Source organism: Choloepus didactylus, chromosome 4 (assembly GCF_015220235.1).
Source record: "Choloepus didactylus isolate mChoDid1 chromosome 4, mChoDid1.pri, whole genome shotgun sequence".
Lineage (NCBI taxonomy): Eukaryota > Metazoa > Chordata > Mammalia > Pilosa > Megalonychidae > Choloepus > Choloepus didactylus.
The window spans coordinates 156,102,020-156,125,170 of NC_051310.1; the positions used below are offsets into that span (position 1 = coordinate 156,102,020).

The following is a 23,151-nucleotide window of genomic DNA, read 5'->3' on the forward strand; positions in this document are numbered from 1 at the left end:
ACTTTGATGTGTTGACATTTATCATTATAAAACTTCTTTCTTCATCTTTAGTAACAATTTTTAGGTCGATTTTATTTCTGATATTAGTATAGCCAGCTCTCTTTTGGTTTATGCTTGCATGGTGTGTCTTTTTCCTTCTGCTTACTATCAACCTATTTGTATCTTTGAATCTTTAATGTGTCTCTTGCAGATAGCATATAGTCAGAATCATGTTTTTTAACCACTGTCCATTTCTGGTTTTTAATTGGAGTGTTTAATATATTTACATTTAAAGTAATTATAAGGCAGGATTTAAATCTGTAATTTTGCTATTTTTTTCTATAGTCATATCTTTTTTTCCCTCTATTTTTAAGTACTGCCTTTTGTGTTAATTATTTTTGAGTGTATCATTTTAGTTCCTTTGCTGTTTCTTTCACCATATTCCTGTGAATTATTTTCTTAGTGGTTTCCCTGGGTAGTACAATTAGCATCTTAATTTATAACCATCTAGTTCAGAATAATAGATTTTTATACATCTTATGCCCATCAACACAGTTTTATAATCATTGCTTTGTGCAGTTATCTTTGAAATCAAACAGGAGAAAAAGGAGTTACAAACAAAAAATAAATTTATATTTTTCATATTTACTTACGGAGTTACCTTTGTTAGGTTTTTTGACCAGGAAGAGAAGAGATCAAAGCTCAACTGGAGAAAGTTTTATTGTAGCCTTGCACAGGCAAGCTGAAAACTAAGAGTGGCAGCAGCCCAGAACAAAGGTGGGAGTACAGTTTTATAGCTTTTTGGGAAGGTGGTTGGGAGAATAATTGTTGGTGGGTAAGATAGAGAAGTAAGGAGTTGAGTCAGGGGATTGGATTGCTCAGGGGAGGATAAGGAGCTGATGCTAGAGGTGTTTAGATTAAGATAAGGAGTTGATGTTAGGGTAAGATAAGGAGTTGATGTCAGGGAGGTTATTATATTATGGAAAATTTTTGTTTATGTTCTTGTTCAGACTGCTACATTAGCTAAGAGTGGGTTTTATGTAAACAGTCATGTCTGTTGTGGGAGAGCTTCTAAGAGTGTGTTTTGTAGGTGTTGGGAGTGGGGAGTTTTGTCTAACATTTACAAGTGCTCTTCATATGAATTTGAGATAGTCTAGTGTCCTTTCATGTTAGCTTAAGGATTCCCTTCTGCATTTCCCAGAGGACCAGTTTTCCAACAATGAACTCTACCAATTTTATTTTCTAACCTGAGAATATTTTAATTTCTCTTTCATTTTTGAATGATAGTTTTACTCGTAAGTAAATCCTCCTTTTTTTACTTTATCTTTTGGCAATTTGATTATAATGTGTCCGGTTTGTGAATCTCTTTTAATTTCTCCTACTTGGAGCTTGTTGAGATTCTTGGATTTGTGGTTTCATGATTTTTCATCATTTGGGATTTTCAGCCATTATTTCTTCAAATGTTCTTTCTGCAACTTTCTCTCTCCCTTTTCCTCCTGGGACTTCATTATGTGTATGTTGATATTCTTGGTGTCTCACAGGTCTCTGTGCTCTGTTCATTTTTCTTCATTCTTTTTGCCTTCAGTTCCTCAGACTCAATAATCTCAGTCTCAGCCTATCTTCAAGTTTGCTGGTCCTTTCTTCTTCCAGCTGAAATCTGCTATTCAGTCCTTCTAGTGAATGTTTCATTCAATTGTTGCATTTTTCAACTTCAATATTTTACTTTGGTTCTTTTTTTTTTTATCAGTTCTATCCTTTATCACTATCCTCTATTTGGTGAGGCATCATTCTCAGACTTCCTTTTATTTCTTTAAACATGCTTTCCTTTAACTTTTTGAACACATTTAAAATAGCGTATTTAAAATCTTTGTCTTATATGTCCAATTACTTGGCTTCCTTAGGGACAGTTTCAAGTGATTATCTTTTTTTTTTTTCCTGTGCATGAGACATACTTTCTTATTTCTTTGCATATCTCATATGTTTTGGTTGAAAAAATGATATTTTATAATATAATTTTGGAACTTGTGAATCATTTTCACCCCCTCTCCAGGGCTTGTTTTTGTTGTTGTTTGTTTTAATAATCTGTGTACATGTTGAGGAACACTTCAACATTCAGCCAGGTAGTTTGCAACTCTGCCTTAGCCTTCACTTCCTGCTTGCATAGGACCTCAAGTTTATCCAGATGTGAGACCTTGGGCCCTCTCAGGATTTTCCTGAGGATACTCATGGCCCTGGGCATGCACAAAACCCTTTGCAAGATTACCTGCAGTCACAATTCAAAGGGATTGGATATACAGAAGTGTGTGTAATTAGGGCCATTTATGCAATCATTCTACCACACTATCCTTGTCAACACTTGGTAGTTTCTGTTTTTTTTGTTTCTTTGTTTTTATATATATTTGAATGGGCTACCATAGTATCATAGTGTTTTTTAAATGTAAAATTCTTATCAAAGTATAACACACTTCCAAAAAAGTGTACAAAAGGTATTGGGCTCAGTAAATTTTAACAAAATGAGTGCACTCATATAACCAGAATTAAAATAAGTAAGTGCTGTTACAAGAATCCTATAAACTCTCTCCAGTCAGCAATTACTTAACCTAAAGCTGACCAATATTCTGACAAATAGATTTTTTTTTAACTCTATATAAATGGAAGCATAAATTATGTATTCTGGATTCTTCGGCTCAACATTATGTCTTAAAGAGTAATTCAAGTTTGGCTCATACCTGTAGTTTATTCATTCTCATTGCTGTATAATATTCCATTAAATGAATATAACACAAATTGCATTTATTCTACTGTTGATGGGGATATGAGTGAGTGTTTTCAGATTTTGGCTATTGCAAATAGTGCAAAAATATATATGTATTTTGATGAATGTATGTATCTATTTCTAATATGTGTGCATAAATATATATGTGTGTGTGTGTGTGTGTGTATGTATGTATGTATATATATATATATGTATGCTGGTATGCATATGTTCAACTTTGGCGGACGCTTCCAAAACTTTTTCTGCTGTGGTTGTAACAATTTGTACTCCAATCAGTAGTTTATGAGAGTTTTAGTTGGTCCACATTCTCTTGAAACTTGGTCTTATCTGTCTTGTTTTTATTTTAGCCATTGTTTTTGGTATGTATTTGGATATCATTTGGTTGTCTTTCTCCAAAGATTAATGAATCTGAGCATCTTTTCATATGTATCCTTGCCATTAGGTACTTCTTTCCTGAAGTATCTACTCTGCTTATGTCTCTTGACCATTTTCTATAGTTTTGACAGATTTTGCTTATTCTATCATTAAAGTTCTTTATTCTAAATAAATTATGTCAGATTTATGCCTTTCAAAAAAAATTGTCCTACTTTCAATGGTGTCCTTTAAAGAACATAAATGTTTAATGTCAATGTAATCCAATTAATCATTTTATTTTATTGATGCTAACCCTTCTTGCATACTGTTTCAGAAATCATTACTAACTTCAATGTCTCAAAGATATTTTATATTATTTTCTTCTTCAAGTTGTATTGTTTTAGTTTCACATTAAGATCTACAAAACATTTGCATTAGAGTTTTTTAAGTTGTGAAGACGGGGCATATAGATTTACTTTTCCATGTGGATATCCAATTGAATCTGTGTCATTTAGTGCAAAGATCATCCCTTCCTCACTGCTCTACAGTGCCACCATTGTAACAATACAAGTGACATTGTGGATTTATTTCAATATTCTATTCTGTTCCATTGGTCTATGTGTTAATCATTGGCTACCAAACTGTCTGAATTACCATGTCATTATAATAGTTTGTACAATCTGATAGTTTAAATTCTACAGGTTTGTATTTATTCAGGATTATCTAGAATATACTTTACTCTTCAGATTCCCATATACATTTTTAAATCACCCTGTCAATTTTCACCAAAAATCCTTCTGGGATTTGGTTATAATTGCATGAAATTTGTAGATTAATTTTGGGGAGAACTAGGATATTTACATTTATGAATCTTCCAGTCCACGAACATGATATAGTCTCCTCTTTATTTGGGTCTTCATTAATTTTTCTCAATAATGTTTGTTCCACTTTGCTAATGCTGCCATTCTGCAAAATACCAGGAATGGATTGGCTTTTTTTTTTTTTAAAAAACAATTCTGAACATATTTTTTTTTTAATCTTCATTTTATTGAGATATATTCACATACCACACAGTCATACAAAACAAATCGTACTTTCGATTGTTTACAGTACCATTACATAGTGGTACATTCATCACCCAAATCAATCCCTGGCACCTTCATTAGCACACACACAAAAATAACAAGAATAATAATTAGAGTGAAAGAGAGCAATTGAAGTAAAAAAGAACACTGGGTACCTTTGTCTGTTTGTTTCCTTCTCCTATTTTTCTACTCATCCATCCGTAAACTAGACAAAGTGGAGTGTGGTCCTTATGGCTTTCCCAATCCCATTGTCACCTCTCATAAGCTACATTTTTATACAACTGTCTTCGAGATTCATGGGTTCTGGGTTGCAGTTTGATAGTTTCAGGTATCCACCACCAGCTACCCCAATTCTTTAGAACCTAAAAAGGGTTGTCTAAAGTGTGCATAAGAGTGCCGACCAGAGTGACCTCTTGGCTCCTTTTGGAATCTCTCTGCCACTGAAGCTTATTTCATTTCCTCTCACATCCCCCTTTTGGTCAAGAAGATGTTCTCTGTCCCATGATGCCAGGTCTACATTCCTCCCCGGGAGTCATATTCCACGTTGCCAGGGAGATTCAATCCCCTGGGTGTCTGATCCCACGTAGGGGGGAGGGCAGTGATTTCACCTTTCAAGTTGGCTTAGCTAGAGAGACAGGGCCACATCTGAGCAACAAAGAGGCATTCGGGAGGAGGCTCTTAGGCACAACCATAGGGAGGCCTAGCCTCTCCTTTGCAGCAACCATCTTCCCAAGGGTAAAACTTATGGTAGAGGGCTCAACCCATCAAACCACCAGTCCCCTATGTCTGTGGTCATGTTAGCAACCATGGAGGTGGGGTAGGCGAATACCCCTGCATTCTCCACAGGCTCCTCAAGGGGGCACAACATCATTTTTTTTCCTTGTTTTCCTTTTTTTTTTTTTTTTTTTTAACTTTCCCTTCTTTTTTAAATCAACTGTATGAAAAAAAAAGTAAAAATGAAAATAAACATACAATAAAAGAACATTTCAAAGAGACCATAACAAGGGAGTAAGAAAAAGACAACTAACCTAAGATAACTGCTTAACTTCCAACATGTTCCTACTTTACCCCAAGAAAGTTACCTAATATAGCAACATTTCTGTGAACTTGTTCCTACTATATCCATCAGAAATTAACAGACCATAGTCATTCCTGGGCATCCCCAGAACGTTAAATAGCTTATCTGTTCTTCTTGGATTATTGTTCCCCCTTCCTTAATTGCTCTCTACTGCTAGTTCCCCTACATTCTACATTATAAACCATTTGTTTTACATTTTTCAAAGTTCACATTAGTGGTAGCATATAATATTTCTCTTTTTGTGCCTGGCTTATTTCGCTCAGCATTATGTCTTCAAGGTTCATCCATGTTGTCATATGTTTCACGAGATCGTTCCTTCTTACTGCCGCGTAGTATTCCATCGTGTGTATATACCACATTTTATTTATCCACTCATCTGTTGAAGGACATTTGGGTTGTTTCCATCTCTTGGCAATTGTGAATGCTGCTGCTATGAACATTGGCGTGCAGATATCTGTTCGTGTCACTGCTCTCCGACCTTCTGGGTATATACCGAGAAGTGTAATCGCTGGATCGAATAATAACTCTATATCTAGTTTTCTAAGGAACTGCCAGACTGACTTACAGAGTGGCTGAACCATTATACAGTCCCACCAACAATGCATAAGAGTTCCAATTTCTCCACATCCCCTCCAGCATTTGTAGTTTCCTGTTTGTTTAATGGCAGCCATTCTAACCGGTGTTAGATGGTATCTCATTGTGGTCTTAATTTGCATCTCTCTAATAGCTAGTGAAGCTGAACATTTTTTCATGTGTTTCTTGGCCATTTGTATTTCCTCTTCAGAGAACTGTCTTTTCATATCTTTTGCCCATTTTATAATTGGGCTGTCTGTACTATTGTCATTGAGTTGTAGGATTTCTTTATATATGCAAGATATCAGTCTTTTGTCAGATACATGGTTTCCAAAAATTTTTTCCCATTGAGTTGGCCGACTCTTTACCTTTTTGAGAAATTCCTTTGAGGTGTAGAAACTTCTAAGCTTGAGGAGTTCCCATTTATCTATTTTCTCTTTTGTTGCTTGTGCTTTGGGTGTAAAGTCTAGGAAGTGGCCTCCTAATACAAGGTCTTGAAGATGTTTTCCTACATTATCTTCTAGGAGTTTTATGGTACTTTCTTTTATATTGAGATCTTTGGTCCATTTTGAGTTAATTTTTGTGTAGGGGGTGAGGTAGGGGTCCTCTTTCATTCATTTGGATATGGATATCCAACTCTCCCAGCCCCATTTGTTGAAAAGACCATTATGGCTCAGTTCAGTGACTTTGGGGGCCTTATCAAAGATCAGTCGGCCATAGATCTGAGGGTCTATCTCTGAATTCTCAATTCGATTCCATTGATCTATATGTCTATCTTTGTGCCAGTACCATGTTGTTTTGGCAACTGTGGCTTTATAATAAGCTTCAAAGTCAGGGAGTGTAAGTCCTCCCACTTCGTTTTTCTTTTTTAGAGTGTCTTTAGCAATTCGAGGCATCTTCCCTTTCCAAATAAATTTGATAACTAGCTTTTCCAAGTCTGCAAAGTAGATGGTTGGAATTTTGATTGGGATTGCATTGAATCTGTAGATGAGTTTGGGTAGAATTGACATCTTAATGACATTTAGTCTTCCTATCCATGAACATGGAATATTTTTCCATCTTTTAAGGTCCCCTTCTATTTCTTTTAGTAGAGTTATGTAGTTTTCTTCGTATAGGACTTTTACATCTTTGGTTAAGTTTATTCCTAGGTACTTGATTTTTTTAGTGGCTATTGAAAATGTTATCTTTTTCTTGAGTGTCTCTTCAGTTTGTTCATTTCTAGCATATAGAAACATTACTGACTTATGTGCATTAACCTTGTATCCCGTTACTTTGCTAAATTTGTTTATTAGCTCTAGTAGCTGTATCATCGATTTCTCAGGGTTTTCTAGATATAAGATCATATCATCTGCAAACAATGACAGTTTTACTTCTTCTTTTCCAATTTGGATGCCTTTTATTTCTTTGTCTTGCCGGATTGCCCTGGCTAGCACTCCCAGCACAATGTTGAATAACAATGGTGACAGCGGGCATCCTTGTCTTGTTCCTGATCTTAGAGGGAAGGCTTTCAGTCTCTCACCATTGAGTACTATGCTGGCTGTGGGTTTTTCATATATGCTCTTTATCATGTTGAGGAAGTTTCCTTCAATTCCTACCTTTTGAAGTGTTTTTATCAAAAACGGATGTTGGATTTTGTCAAATGCTTTTTCAGCATCTATTGAGATGATCAATTGGTTTTTCCCTTTTGACTTGTTAATGTGTTGTAATACGTTGATTGATTTTCTTATGTTGAACCATCCTTGCATGCCTGGAATGAACCCCACTTGGTCATGGTGTATGACTTTTTTAATGTGTCTTTGGATTCGATTTGCAAGTATTTTGTTGAGGATTTTTGCATCTATATTCATTAGGGAGATTGGCCGGTAGTTTTCCTTTTTTGTAGCATCTTTGCCTGGTTTTGGTATTAGATTGATGTTAGCTTCATAGAATGAGTTAGGTAGTGTTCCATTTTCTTCAATGTTTTGAAAGAGTTTGAGTAAGATTGGTGTCAGTTCTTTCTGGAAAGTTTGGTAGAATTCCCCTGTGAAGCCATCTGGCCCTGGGCATTTATTTGTGGGAAGCTTTTTGATGACTGATTGGATCTCTTTGCTTGTGATGGGTTGGTTGAGGTCTTCTATTTCTTCTCTGGTCAGTCTAGGTTGTTCATATGTTCCCAGGAGATTGTCCATTTCCTCTACATTATCCAGTTTGTTGCCATACAGTTGTTCATAGTATCCTCTTATAATTTTTTTAATTTCTTCAGGATCTGCAGTTATGTCACCTTTTTCATTCATTATTTTGTTTATATGGGTCTTCTCTCTTTTTGATTTTGTCAGTCCAGCTAGGGGCTTGTCAATCTTGTTGATCTTCTCAAAGAACCAACTTTTGGTGATATTTATCCTCTCTGTTTTTTTGTTCTCTATGTCATTTATTTCTGCTTTAATCCTTGTTATTTCTTTTCTTCTACTTGGTTTAGGATTGGTTTACTGTTCATTTTCTAGCTTCTTCAGTTGATCCATTAGTTCTTTGATTTTGGCTCTTTCTTCCTTTTTAATATATGCGTTTAGTGCTATAAATTTCCCCTTTAGCACTGCTTTTGCTGCATCCCATAGGTTTTGGTATGTTGTGTTTTCATTTTCATTTGTCTCTATATATTTAGCAATTTCTCTTGCTATTTCTTCTTTAACCCACTGATTGTTTAGGATTGTGTTGTTTAACCTCCAGGTATTTGTGAATTTTCTAAGTCTCTGATGGTTTTTGACTTCTAATTGTATTCCATTGTGGTCAGAGAATGTGCTTTGAATAATTTCAATCTTTTTAAATTTATTGAGGCTTGTTTTATGGCCCAGCATATGATCTATTCTGGAGAAAGTTCCATGAGCACTAGAAAAGTATGTGTATCCTGGTGATTTGGGATGTAATGTCCTGTATATGTCTGTTAAATCTAATTCATTTATCAGATTGTTTAGGTTTTCAATTTCCTTATTGGTCTTCTGTCTGGTTGATCTATCTATAGGAGAGAGTGATGTGTTGAAGTCTCCCACAATTATTGTGGAAACATCAATTGCTTCCTTTAGTTTTGCCAGTGTTTCTCTCATGTATTTTGTGGCACCTTGATTGGGTGCATAGACATTTACGATTGTTATTTCTTCTTGCTGAATTGCCCCTTTTATTAGTATGTAGTGGCCTTCTTTGTCTCTCAAAACATCCCTGCATTTGAAGTCTATTTTATCTGAGATTAATATTGCTACACCTGCTTTCTTTTGGCTGTAGCTTGCATGAAATATTTTTTTCCATCCTTTCACTTTCAGTTTCTTTGTGTCCCTGTGTCTAAGATGAGTCTCTTGTATGCAACATGTTGATGGTTCATTTTTTTTGATCCATTCTGCGAATCTATATCTTTTAATTGGGGAGTTTAATCCATTTACATTCAATGTTATAACTGTGAAGGCATTTCTTGAATCAGCCATCTTATCCTTTGGTTTATGTTTGTCATATTTTTCCCCTCTGTCTATTAATATCCTTTATTGTACCCATACCGAATCTCTTTAGTACTGAACCTTTCTCCAAGTCTCTCTGTCCTTTCTTTGTTTCTCTGTCTGTAGGGCTCCCTTGAGTATCTCCAGTAGGGCAGGTCTCTTGTTAGCAAATTCTCTCAGCATTTGTTTGTCTGTGAAAAATTTAAGCTCTCCCTCAAATTTGAAGGAGAGCTTTGCTGGATAAAGTATTCTTGGCTGGAAATTTTTCTCACTCAGAATTTTAAATATATCGTGCCACTGCCTTCTTGCCTCCATGGTGGCTGCTGAGTAGTCACTACTTAGTCTTATGCTGTTTCCTTTGTATGTGGTGAATTGCTTTTCTCTTGCTGCTTTCAGAACTTGCTCCTTCTCTTCTGTGTTTGACAGTGTGATCAGTATATGTCTCGGAGTGGGTTTATTTGGATTTATTCTATTTGGAGTTCGCTGAGAATTTATGATTTGTGTATTTATGTTGTTTAGAAGATTTGGGAAGTTTTCCCCAACAATTTCTTTGAATACTCTTCCTAGACCTTTACCCTTTTCTTCCCCTTCTGGGACACCAATGAGTCTCATATTTGGACGTTTCATATTATCTATCATATCCCTGAGGTCCATTTTGATTTTTTCAATTTTTTTCCCCATTCTTTCTTTTATGCTTTCATTTTCCATTCTGTCATCTTCCAGGTCACTGATTCGTTGTTCAACTTCCTCTAGTCTTGTACTATGAGTGTCCAGAATCTTTTTAATTTGGTCAACAGTTTCTTTAATTTCCATAAGATCATCCATTTTTTTATTTAGTCTTGCAATGTCTTCTTTATGCTCTTCTAGGGTCTTCTTGATTTCCTTTGTCTCCCGTACGATGGTCTCATTGTTCATCTTTAGTTCTTTGAGTAGCTGCTCTAGGTGCTGTGTCTCTTCTGATCTTTTGATTTGGGTGCTTGGGCTTGGGTTATCCATATCGTCTGTTTTTTTCATATGCTTTATAATTTTCTGTTTTTTTTGGCCTCGTGGCATTTGCTGAACTTGATAGGGTTCTTTTAGGATTTGTAGACCAATTGAAGTCCTTATCTCTAATTTATCAGATCTACAGCTTCGTGGAGTACACTTTCTCTAACTAACAAGCAGGTGGCGTCCACGAGCCACCTGTTCTCCATGAGCCAGTTCTCCCCTGCTTAGCCTTTTTGGTGAGTGGGGGAGTGAGTCTTGTGGGGTCCAATTGGTGTACCAAGCTTGCGTGTGTAGTTGGTGTTGCCTGCCCTGTATATGGGGCGTTTTTCTGGGCAGTCGGGGGGGGGGTGGCTCTAACAATCAAATCTCCCTGGTGATCCTAGAGTTTTAAGGCTGCTGCAATAGTCTAATCCTTCAGTTCTGTCCTGCCACAGTTTGTCTCTGCCACTGACCCACAAGTCCTTGGTATTGGCGTATGGCTCCTGAGACTTGCAAGTGGGCCCCTCTTCCAGGCTGTGCACCCCGGGTCCTCTGTTGAGGGATGACTGTGCTATGTCACAGGTGAGTGCCGTCCCCCCAGGGCAGTTCTGGGCTGCTGGGCTGTGTAGGGAGGCTCCCAGTCTGCTGAAATGATGGCTGAATGGGGCTTTGTTAATTCACACTGCTCCACCTTCCCAACTCTGGGACAATCAGCTGAGGTTGCAGGGAAGGCTAATGTCCACACCCAGTTTTGTGGTGTGTGCCTGTTATTTGAAGCACTTCCGTCACACTGGGTTGTCTGGGGCAGCTCTGGGCTATGGGGCTGGCGATGGGCAGGAGTGTTTCCTGTCCACCAGGATGATGGCTGTGAGCGGACACCCCCCTTTTCTTGGGAAGTTGTGGTGTTTAGTGAATTTTCTCAGCCACTGGATTATTGCCTTTTGTCTCAGAGCTCTCCTAGTTCTGCTCTTGACTTGACCTGCCCAAATTGCAGGTCTTTGAAGCTTTCTGTATTGGGCTTCTTAGAGTAATTGTTTTAGAAAAAGAAAAAAGGATTAAAAAAAAAAAAAAAGGGCACTCCTCAGAGATCTAATGGGTTATTGAAATGCTAAGAGACAAAGCAACCAGGGCCATTAAGGAAAGGTCCACAGGGCAGAGAGATCAGCTTTTCTTCGGGATTTGCATATGCGCCTCAGGGCCTGAGCTTGGGCCTGAGCTCTGCCCTTCCCCCTTCTATGTTCACCAGAACTCCAAAAATCCTCCGCTTTTATTTTGGAGTTTTTCGTGTTGTTTTTTTTCTATGCCTGTCTCCTCTCTGCTGGGCTGGCTGCTCTCAGATTCTCTGGTGTCTGGTCTCCGTCTATCTATGGTTGGAGTTTGGATCAGCAGAATGAGTTTCCGATAAGGGCTGGCACTGCAGTTCTCCCTTCTCCTTCCTGGAGCTGACAGCTCCTCCTCCCACGGGACTGAGCCTGGCAGGGAGGGGCGCGGGTCCCCTGGCCGCAAAAACTTACAGATTTCGCTGATCTCAGCAGTTCCACATTTTCATGAGTGTTGTATGAAGTATGCCCAAAGTCAGATTGCTCTGTGGTGTCCAGTCCACGCAGTTCCTGGCTTTCTACCTACTTTCCTGGAGGAGTAACTAAAACATACAGCTCACCAGTCTGCCATCTTGCCCCGCCTCCTCTGGATTGGCTTTTATAAAGGGTTTTATTTAGTTACAAATTTGCAGTCTGAAGGTCATGGAAATGTCCAAATTAAGGCATCACCACACATATACCTTTACTGAAGGAAGTCCAATGGCATCTGGAATACCTCTGTTAGACGGGAAGAGACATGGCTGGCATCTGCTGTTCCAGCTCCTCTCTCAGCTCCTGTGCATTCTTCAAAATGTTGCTCTTGGGGTGTTTTGTCCTCTCTTAGCTTTGCTAGAGCGAAGAGTCAGCAAAAATCTGCTTTCAATGGTTGTCTCCAAAATGTCTCTCCTGGATGTATCAATAAGTTGCTTCTGTTTGTCAGCTCTTTTATATGGCTCCAGTTATTCAATTAAGACCCACACTAAATGGGTGGGGTAATACCTCCATGGAAATTATCCAATCAAAGGTCTTGCCCACAGTTGATTGAGTCATATCTCCATGAAAACACTCAGTCAAAAGGTTCCAACCTAATCAACAACTAAAATATCTGTCCACACAAGATTGCATCAAAGAACATGTGTTTTAGGGGACATAATACATCCAAACTGGCACAATGTTTTAGAGTTTTCTGTGTAGAGTTCTTCTGCATCTTTCCTTAGATATATTCCTCACTATTTGGTTTTTAATGCTACAGAAAATGGCATAATTTTTAAAATTTCATGTTCTATTTTCTGTTCTGATATATATAAAGACAAAGTAAAATTTTTGTATGAGGATCTCTTGTCCAATTAAGTTGCTGAATTCACTTATGAATGTTAATAGTAGATTTATGTTGGATTTTCTATTTACATCATTATGTCATCACAAATAATAAATGCTATATTTCTTCCTTTTTAAATATGTATGAATTTTTAATTCTCTTCCATTTTTGCCCTGACTATGACCTCCAATACAAATTTAATTACAAATAGTAAATAATAGATAACCTACCTAATTTCAAACTTGTGGGAAAGTCCTCACTAATTCTCCATAAGCATGATGGTTGCTATAGGTGCTTTTAAGGCTATCAAGAGTATCCCTGGCTGCTAGGGATGTTAAATTTTATCAAAAGCATTGTTGAATTCCATACTCAATGAAAAAATCCTCCAAATATGAATGCTTAATAAAGATATTTTTTAGATTTTATAAAAAGGGGGGGGAGATTCACTCACTAAGTTTATGTATCAGAAACAGCTCCTTCAGAGTACTCCTTTGCCAGGTGAGTCCCAAAACCTAGAGGTAATAGCCTCTTCACGAACATCAACTAGATGTATCCCCTTTGCTCATAAATTTGACACCCCTTTTCAACATGAACAGGTTAGGGTGGTCACTGCCCAGGAATCCCTGAAGATCAGGAAAGTGATTAAACTAGAGGAAGGGGTAGCAATAGACAAGATGGAATTTAAGAAAGGATTATGAATACTGAGTCTTTATATAATTTTATTTTTCTTTATTGCTAGAGTATTAGAATAGTTAGAACGAAAGAATCGAAATAGTGGAACTGTAACCCATGGCGTCATTTGAAATTTGCTTTATAGCTACTTGTTAAATGGTAATTTGAAAGCTATAACTTTTTGTATATATGTTGTATTTCACAATAAGGAAATAAGTGAAACAATGGTACTACAATTCATCATAACTTTGGAAATTTCCTGTATATCTACTTCTTAAATCATACTTTGAAAATATTACCTTTTTGTATATATCATATTTCATAATAATGAAATAACTGAAAAGGGAATTGTAGCATATAATATTCTTTGAAATTTGATCTCTAATTACTTCTTAAGTTGCACTTGGAAAGTTGTCACTTTAAAGTATATATGCTATATTCTACAATTTAAAAAATGAAAAAAAGGGAGGAAAGAGTATTTGTATGTCAATAAAACATGATACCAAACAGAAACACTGGAATGCTGGAAGAAATGGAGATTAATGAAAGAAAAGGGTAACTATTTGGACAATACAGGTGAATATTCACTTTTCAAATTAACAATAGTAATCCAGTATCTGTTTAAAATATAAATAGCATTAAAATTAATGCAAAATGTGGGAACTTTTATACTGTTCCAAGGTTTTAGCAATAATAGAGAAAGATAAAACTAGTAGTGTGAATATGGTTATAAGTCTATGATGCATGTTTTAATCCCCAGGTTAGCCTCTAAAATAATAATAAGTGACTTCACAATTAGCAAATTTGTTGAAAGAAAAGTGGATATAAGGAAAAAATGATTCCAATTTAAGACAAGAAATGACAGAAAGAGAGATTTAAACAAGCTGGTTTAAATCAAAAATAGAAGGTAAGATTTTAGATACAAACCAAAATTATTGGTAATTACATCAAGTGGAAATAGATTAAAATAAGTAACAGACAGAAAATATTTTTTAGAAAACACAATAATCTACTTAAGATGTTCATCTTAAATATAAGGGTATAGAAAAGTTGAAAATAGAAGGATGGAATAGAATACAGTATATAAACCCTAGCCAAAAGACTTTTGGAGTGCCTAACCAAAGAAATCTGAGTAGCTATACTAATATTAGAAAAGATAGATATTACATCAGGAATTATCACTAGAGATACAGAGCAACATCTCAAAATGACTAAATGCAGACCCACCAGGAAGATACAACAGTTTCTACTTCTAGATGCACCTAATAGCATAACAAAAAGAGTAGAAATTAATGATTAAAGGGCAATAAACAAATGTATATCCATGGTGGTAGGAATTATCACACATCTTTCAGTAGAACCGGATGTAAAATATGACCAATACAATTAGTATTCTTTACCTGATTTACATACATAGAATACATCACCTAAAATCAACAGAATACACATTCTTTTTGAGGACACATGGAACATTTATCAAAATTGTCTATATTCTAGGTCATAGAGTAGGCATTAATCAGTTCCAAAAGACTTAAATCATGCAGAATATAGTCTCTGACCACAGTGGTAATAGACAAGAATTCAATAACAACAAAAAATTATTAAACTTTGCTTCTCTGCCTAGCTAGATGTTATCATCATTTTCTAAATGTACTGCAACAGAAAAACACCAAGGCAAGGATTTGGAGTGGGTACATTTTTCAGTCTCTAGGTAGAGTAGTGCGATATAAACCTTGTAAACTTTACTTCTTGTCTGGGGGCAGAAACGCCTAGCAGCCCCAGGAAACCTGTACCCACCCTCTAAGACATTCAGGGAGGGTTGATCTCTGGGCTTGAATCAGACAAGACAAATTTCAACCAGAGAAGAAGTTTTATCATGCTCTGCACTGGCCTGCTCTGGGCATTCTTGGCTTCCTTTGGCTTCAGTACATATGGCCTCAAACATACTTCCTCCTGGAGCTCAAAGATGGGACTATGCAAGTTATAGCAGGCAGGGGTAATTAAGAGGGAAGGGGGAAGGATGAAATACTATGTGACTTTTTAATTTGTCCCCATGCCATAGATTAATCTATTCCTTTTGACCCACCTGAGATATTTAGGAGAACCAACCCTGTTTTCTCCTCTTTCCCTTAGGATTCAGCATGGCTCAGAATGTAACCCAAGCTCAGATCACAGTGACGATGCAGGAGGGGGAAGCTGAAACCTTGGACTGCATGTATGAAACCAAAAGCAGTGTTTATAGTTTGTACTGGTACAAACAGCCTCCCAGTGGAGGGATGGTTTACCTTATTCATCAGGACTCTTCTAAACCAAATGCAAAACAAGATCGCTATTCTGTGAACTTACAGAAGGCAAGAAAATCCATCAGCCTCACCATCTCTTCCTTACAACTGTCAGACTCAGCAAAGTACTTCTGTGCTCTCTGGGATCCCACAGTAACACAAATGACAGTGAAAGATAATCAAAAACCTTAGCCCTCCATAACGAGCAGCCACCTGCTCAGGGGCTTGGAGAAAACCTGCGAACCACAGACAAGAAGGTGAGTACAATGGTAGCACAGTTGGGACCTTATAATGTAAACTTTCATTCTATGAAAAATATCCACATATTTGAGCTTTGTGTACAGAAGAACATTCTTCCCTGAGATGCTCAGGCATATTCTTTGTATCTTGGGCTATATAAAAAATAAAGAAGAGTTCTTCAAACTTTTTATAAGCAATTACATTGAAAATAACCTTATTTCAGGAAATTCAGGAGCAGTTAGCTGATCTTCATTTTGAAGTTTTCAGATTTTCAGATCTGAAATAGCACTAATAATCATTAATTTTCTCCTCTAAGACTATGCTGATCTTAACAGTTCTAAAAAATTTAATAATGCATTCAATCCATTTAAATTTTATAAAAAATAAATTTTATTAATACATAAATTTATTTTTACATACTTCAGTAGGCAAATACATTGTTGTAACTGGAATGAAATAGGTAAGAAGGCAACTTATCTTTTGAAAGAGCTGTATAGCCGAAATCAGCTTTGACTAAAACAAAATATGGTCATTAATGATTCAAAATAATTCTTTGTCTCTTAATCAACCAAGACAGAGAGTGACAATGAAAACTTCTTAAATTAAACCCCAAGGAGGCCATATTCCCCCAATACGTGGCCAAAGAAGATAATAGATAAGGAATACTGTCCCAAAGGACTGAGCCACAGAATGTGGAAAACAATAGGAAAGAGAGCTCCTTGCAGAAGACACAAGAGCTTCCCCAAGGCAGGCACCACCTGGCGGGTGCACCAGTCTTACCTGGGGGAAGAATTGCTTCTGACCAACACCGGGTGGGTCCCTTTTGCAATAGAGCTTTGTACTGACGTTATCCTGTTGCTTTTTCATCATTGTATATTGGATGTTGGGGTGTAGGAGGTTAAGTTTACTTGTTTTTTTGTTATTTGTTTTTTGCTTATCTGTTAATTCTCAGGTCTCCAGAGCAAGAGGAGCAATACAAAGCCCAAGGGAGGGACTCTAGGATTTCAATCAGAGGAGCCACTGAAAGGGGTTTCTCAGTTGTCACTCCAGGAGGGGTAAATGTGTCCAGCAAGTGGAGAGGAGAGGAAAGTGAATTCCTAGTGACCAGGCAGAAGGCTGACTATGGCACACAACGGCTGTTCAACCATCTCCAGCTCTCCACTCCTAGGCACTCAGGAGCATTGGACACCTTTGCTCCCCTAACAATTGGCAGGGTCAAATAACTTACCTTGGCCAAAGAAATGTGAGTAGAAATGGAATGTATGACTTCATGATAGAAGTATTTGACTTCCTAAGCTTAACTTTTAACCTTTGCTTTCTCCATCTGGGATAATCATGAAACTGTGTGTTGATAATGGAAGTTCAAACCTCAGCCCTCACACATAGTATGGATGATATGGAGAATAGCCTTGATTCAAAATGAACTATGCATGTGCAAGAAATAAACAGTTTTTTTTTAAGCCACTGAAATTTTTGAGTTGATTGTTATAGCAGCATAAAATATCATGAGATGAGCTAAGCACCAATTTTACCTAAAGAATAAAAAAGAGGGAACATTCCCTGAATTCATATTAAGAGGCTAGCATGATCTTGATAACAAAATCTGACCAAAGACATTTTTTTTTTAAAAATTCAGTCTCCTAACAGTCAAAACTCACCAATGCAGACTGTATTTCAAGTTGTCATGGAGGAGAATTGGGAAAAGTTTTCAATTAGCAATAATTAACTGTGCCTTGGGCAAACCTCATTAGCTACCATACTTCCATTGCACAAAGCTCAAAGACATTTTTTTTAAAAAAGAAAGCTTACAAACAAACCTCACTCAATGAGCATAAATTCAAAAATTCTAAGCAACATATGAGCAGAAAGATTAGTAGTATATAAAAAATAACAATATATCACAACCAAGTTGGGTTTTATGCAAGGTTTATCTAACACTTAAAAATCAATCAAAGTAATAAGCCACCTTAATAAACAAAATTTAATTATCTCAATAGATACACAAAAGTGCTTGGAGGAGAAATTTCATTTTCATGTGGCCAGATTATTAACATTTAAAGACTCAGTCTGTGTGAAAATGGCAATGTCAAACTATTAAATCTAGAGATGAATAGCTTGAATCAGGTGTTGACTAAGCGTGAAGACTGCGAAGGGTATTTTATGGAAAAGCCTGATGATTTCTGTTGTGTGATGAGAAAGGAAAACATAAATCAAAATTGAAGAAAAAAAAAGTATTTGATAAAGAAGAAACATTCCTTCATGATAGAGAAATACACTCCTAAACTATTAAGAATAGGAAAATACTTCCTTGCTCTGGTAAAGAGTACATGCCACAAGTATAGCTCAAACATCAAACTTAATGGTGAATGTGCCGGTTTGAATGTATTGTGTCCCCCAAATGCCATTATCTTTGTAGTTTTGTGGGGCAGATGTTTGGGTGCTGGTTAGATTTGCTTTGCTTGGAATGTGCCCCACCCAGCTGTGGGTAATGATTCTGATGAGATGTTCTCATGGAGGCGTGGCCCTGCCCATTCAGGGTGGGCCTTGATCCGTGGAGCTATATAAATGAGCTGACTCGGGGCGGGGAGGAAAGGGAGTGCAGCTGGGAGTGATGCTTTGAAGAGGAGCAAGCTTGCTAGAGAGGAGCGTCCTGGGAGAAAGCCGTTTTGAGGCCAGAGCTTTGGAGCAGACACCAGCTGCCTTCCTAGCTAGCAGAGGTTTTCCGGACGCCATTGGCCATCCTCCGGTGAAGGTACCCGATTGCTGATGTGTTACCTTGGACGTTTTGTGGCCTTAAGACTGTAACTGTGTAGCGAAATAAACCCCTGTTTTAAAAAAGCCTATCCATCTCTGGTGTTTTGCATTCTGCAGCATTAGCAAACTAGGACAGTGAAATATTAAAAGCTTTCTTTTGAGATCTGGAGCAAAACAAGGAAGCCAGAGAGTAGTACTATTAAACTCTGTATGGGAAGTCCTAGAAAGAATAAGAAGGAGAGAAAAAGAAATAAAAGATTATGATTGTGGTATAGATAATCCCATAGAATCTATAAATAAATTGCACCACTAAATCAGTCTAACAAAAGTAATATTGAAAAGCTGCATTTTTATTTGCAAGCAACAAGCAGATAAAAATTAAATTAAAAATATCCTTAAAATAGCAATACCAAATAGAATTAAAATTTTTAAATGGATTTGCAAGACCAGAACACAGAAAACTATAAAACATTACTAAAAGGAATTAAAGAAGACAAAAAATAAATGGAGAGAATACACTATGTTCGTTCATGATTCAGAAGATGCACATTGCAAAGATGTCAATTTTCACACATTTGGTAAATAAATCCTCATCAGTGTCTCAATAGTGTATGTGTGTACATGTGCATGTGTGTATGGACCTGGAAAAGCCAATTCTAAGATATATATGAAAGAGGTCAAAAGCATTCAAGTCACTGAATGAAGAAGAACAAGACAGGAGGACTTCCTCTGCCTAATATTAAACCTATGCTTTAAACTGTGCAGTATTAGTGAAAGGATAGACACCTAGACACAGGCCCAGTCAGCTGACTGTCTTCCACTTGTGTCCCATATCCACTCTCCACATTTCTCCTCCCTGCTGTCTGCCTCAGGAGGGAGGTGTGGGTGATATACAAAGGGTCCTCAGCAATAAGTCTCTTTTATCTTAATCTAGTGGAGTTCTGTGAATGAGGGGCCTCCGGCAGATCTCAGAGAGATAGCACAGTGTGACCAGAGCACCTATTCCTCTGGCATCTTTGAGAGATCCCCAAGGAAAGAAGGAAGATCTCCTGGGGCATCTCCTTGGGCAGGCTGCATCATTCATTCAAAGATCACACTGCTCCTTTAAAGTTGGCTTTTTTTACATGATCATCTCCTTTCAAGTTACAATATTCCCTTCTTCCTGTTCACTCTTCAGACCTAGGGAGAGTAAGAGCTCCACTGGCCTACAGCTAATGAGATTGAAATACAGACACTGCCTGGGTAACTTGTAGAGGAAGAAGTTCAAAGGTTCAGGGGAATGGGGATATTGGAATGGAATCATTAAGTGCAAACTGAACAGATGCTTGTTAGCCAAACTCCCTTAGGAATCCCAGAGGCCACTCCCTTCACTAAGGAATCAAGAAATGCATTGTTGAGTGGGTCATCAGAATCTTTAACAGGTTTCTTGGAGGCAATGTTCTGTAGGTTGAAGGTGACAAGGTGGGAAGGTGGGGGACTGTGCAGAGAAGGATGATATTACATTGTCACTTGCTTTCCTAATTTCAACTGGCAGGTTGTGATGTCCGACAGGGTGAACAGGTGATGATTGAACAGGTGAGTTGTCAAAATAAAACCATGGGGACAGAGTGTTAATCAGAGTGTTTTGACCTTCAGAAATCTTAGGAGAGGGCTAATTAGTCATGGGGTACCTAGAAATGAAAGAGAGGGGTGGTGTGTGTGTGCATAACTTGAGTTGCTATAGAAAGGATTCATAACCTCTTATTCAGTTACCAGACTTAAGCCAGCTGATAGGCCTAGGACTCATCAACTCAAGAGAAGGCCAAATTCATTTGAGAAAGATTCTGGTATGTGGCCAAAGAAATATTGTGATTATTCCCTAAATCTTTCCCCAGAAGGACTTGACTAGAGTGCCTGTACACTGGGAAAAGGGAAACACCAAGACCTTCCAGGAGCCATTAGACTTTGGCTCTGAACTCACTGTAATCCCCAGGGACCTGAAACACTACCATAGCCTACTCAAAAATAGTAACTTGAGATGTTCAGGTGATATGCATTTCAGAGTGGTTCCTGAGATCATAGTGAATTCCTCCATCTCAGAATATATCATGGGAAGGGACGATGTTCTTAGGAGTAGACAGAATACAAGTATTGGCTTCCTGACCCATAGAATGAGTCTTTCCATGGTATAAAGAGCTAACTGGAAATTCCTGGAACTTCCTCCACTAACAAGTCTATAAACTAAAAGTAGTACCACATCCCTGGAAGAATTGCAAAGATTAGGGTCACCATCAAAGATTTAAAGACACAAAGCTGGAGATTTCCAACATTCTTTCTTTAATTTCTCTTGCCTGTTTTCTAGTTCCAAAGAGAGAAGTATCCCAGAAGACAGATTAGCAGCTCTTAAAACAGTTAAATGTGGAGTTATATGATCCAGCAATTCCACTTCTACACATACAGCCATGAGAAATGAAAACATATGTCCACCCCAAAACCCGTACACAAATGTTCATGCATTATTCATAATAGACAATAACTGGAATCAACTTAAATGTCCATCAACTGATCAGCAGATAATAAAATGCAGTATATCCATAAAATGGAATATTATTCAGCCATAAAAAGGACTGTAGTACTGATACATGTTACAATATGGATAAACTTTGAAAACTTTATGGTAAGTGACAGAAGCCAATTCCAAGAAGACACATATTATATAATTCCATTAAAAACATATTATATAATGCCATGAAATGTCTAGAATGGGCAAATCTATAGAAACAGAAAGTAGATTAGTGGTTGCCTAGCATGGGAGAGAGAATGAGGGACATGGAGAATGACTCTAATGAGTATGGGCTTCCTTTCTGAGGTGATAAAATGATCTAAAGTTGGCTGTTGGTGAAAATATTAAAAATCTTTGAATTCCACATTTTAAATGGGTGAACTGTTTGGTACGAGAATTATATCACAGTGAAGTGTTGCGTAAAACAAAAACAATAAGTATCACAATATTAATTGTTCTTCTCTGAATTCTGCCTGGAATTGCCACATTATTTAAACACTGGTACAATGAACTCCAGATAAAATTTTAATGTTGGTCTGACTTTGGCACAATGTAACTACATAACAGTGACTCCCAGCATTGATTTGCTGTTGTCATTTTATAATCTGGCACACAGAAAACGCACAGTGAATAGTTGTTCATTCAATATGACCATGCCATAAACTGCCATATTCTCAGAACCAGGCTTTCTTCACACTAGATTTTTGAAGTTTTCTTATTTCAGAGTGTGGTTTGGTATGTTCCCCATTTGCATTTTGCCTGCAAGTCTAATCTTGCCTTTACCTTTACTGTTGGATATTATAGTTCAATTAGTTTTCCAGAAAATTGAAGCTTTTATTTGGAATGATTTAAAGAGTTGGTCTTTACCACTTCTCCCAGGAATTTTATGGGTAAAAATTAATACATTCATTCAACACATGTGCTGTCTGTGCCAATCCTAAGCTAAACAATAAATGGTGTGGACTTTGGCAACTGCCTTCAAATATGGGAAGCATAAGATATGAAGAAAAGTAAGAAGAATTCAACAATTAAGAAAACATCACATCAACAGTTCTAAAATCCTGACATGACTGAATATAATTACATCTTAATTGTGGTGGGAAATGCTTCACTAAAAGACAAGCCCCTGAGCCTTGCTGCTGGAGGGCAGTAACATAACGGACGTATCTATCTTAAGACTGACACGGAAATTTCTTGAAAGACTGCTGACTGGCTTGTTTCCTAGTTCCAAGTAAGGGAGTTCACTTATGTGGTCACCAGAAGGAGCTGTTAGAGTTGCAAACTGAAGCTCCTTCCAGGGGGGCAGGAGAAGTCGTCGTTAAGTTGTGCAAAGAAATTACTTTCATCTCCTTCCTTACCTTATACTTTATTGCTTCTTGTTGAGTGTGTACAGCTTCATGGGCGTGGGTAAGCGCCTCCCCAAACACAGAGCAGAGTTGACTCCACCTGGGAAGAAAGGAGAGAGGTGATAAATACACAGTCCAATTTTCAATGGCCAAATATTTATCACAGCAAGAGGGAAAGTTAAGTTAATGAGTAATTTTAATTTTACTCCACCCCATTTCTTTAAAAACCACTTTTGAAAGCGACTGGAGAAATTCCTTCATATTTACTTTTATCTCTCTCATAAAATGGCTTTCCTAAAGTTCCTTTTTGAAATCTTCTCTTCCCATATCTTCCTTTTTTTCTTTTGTCCTTAGTATCCCCAGTGCATGTCACTCTTAGGCATGGACATGGAAATGAGAAAATATGCGTTAAAGAGGGGCTCAAATGGGATAGAAATAAGTAACATCCAAATCATTGGTTCCTGCCTCAGGACAAGAGGCATCCAACTATGCACATGCAGAAGATGTTTAATTCCAGGAGCCCAGGTGGGAGACCTGACTACCAGGCAACTTGGCTGTTACCCTGAGTTTTACTGTATCTTTTCCTGTCACACCAAGTATAGCAATATTATACAATTATGAAATTATTTCTTTTTCTGTTATATATGTT

At 37.3% G+C, this 23,151-nt stretch overlaps 1 non-coding gene across 1 annotated transcript; it reads right to left on the reverse strand.

The window, feature by feature from the left end:
• Positions 1–17,492: 17,492 nt before the first annotated feature.
• On the reverse strand, positions 17,493–17,637 carry LOC119533755. Its single transcript, XR_005216862.1, has one exon. It is a non-coding gene; the product is annotated as a U4 spliceosomal RNA (small nuclear RNA).
• Positions 17,638–23,151: the final 5,514 nt, after the last annotated feature.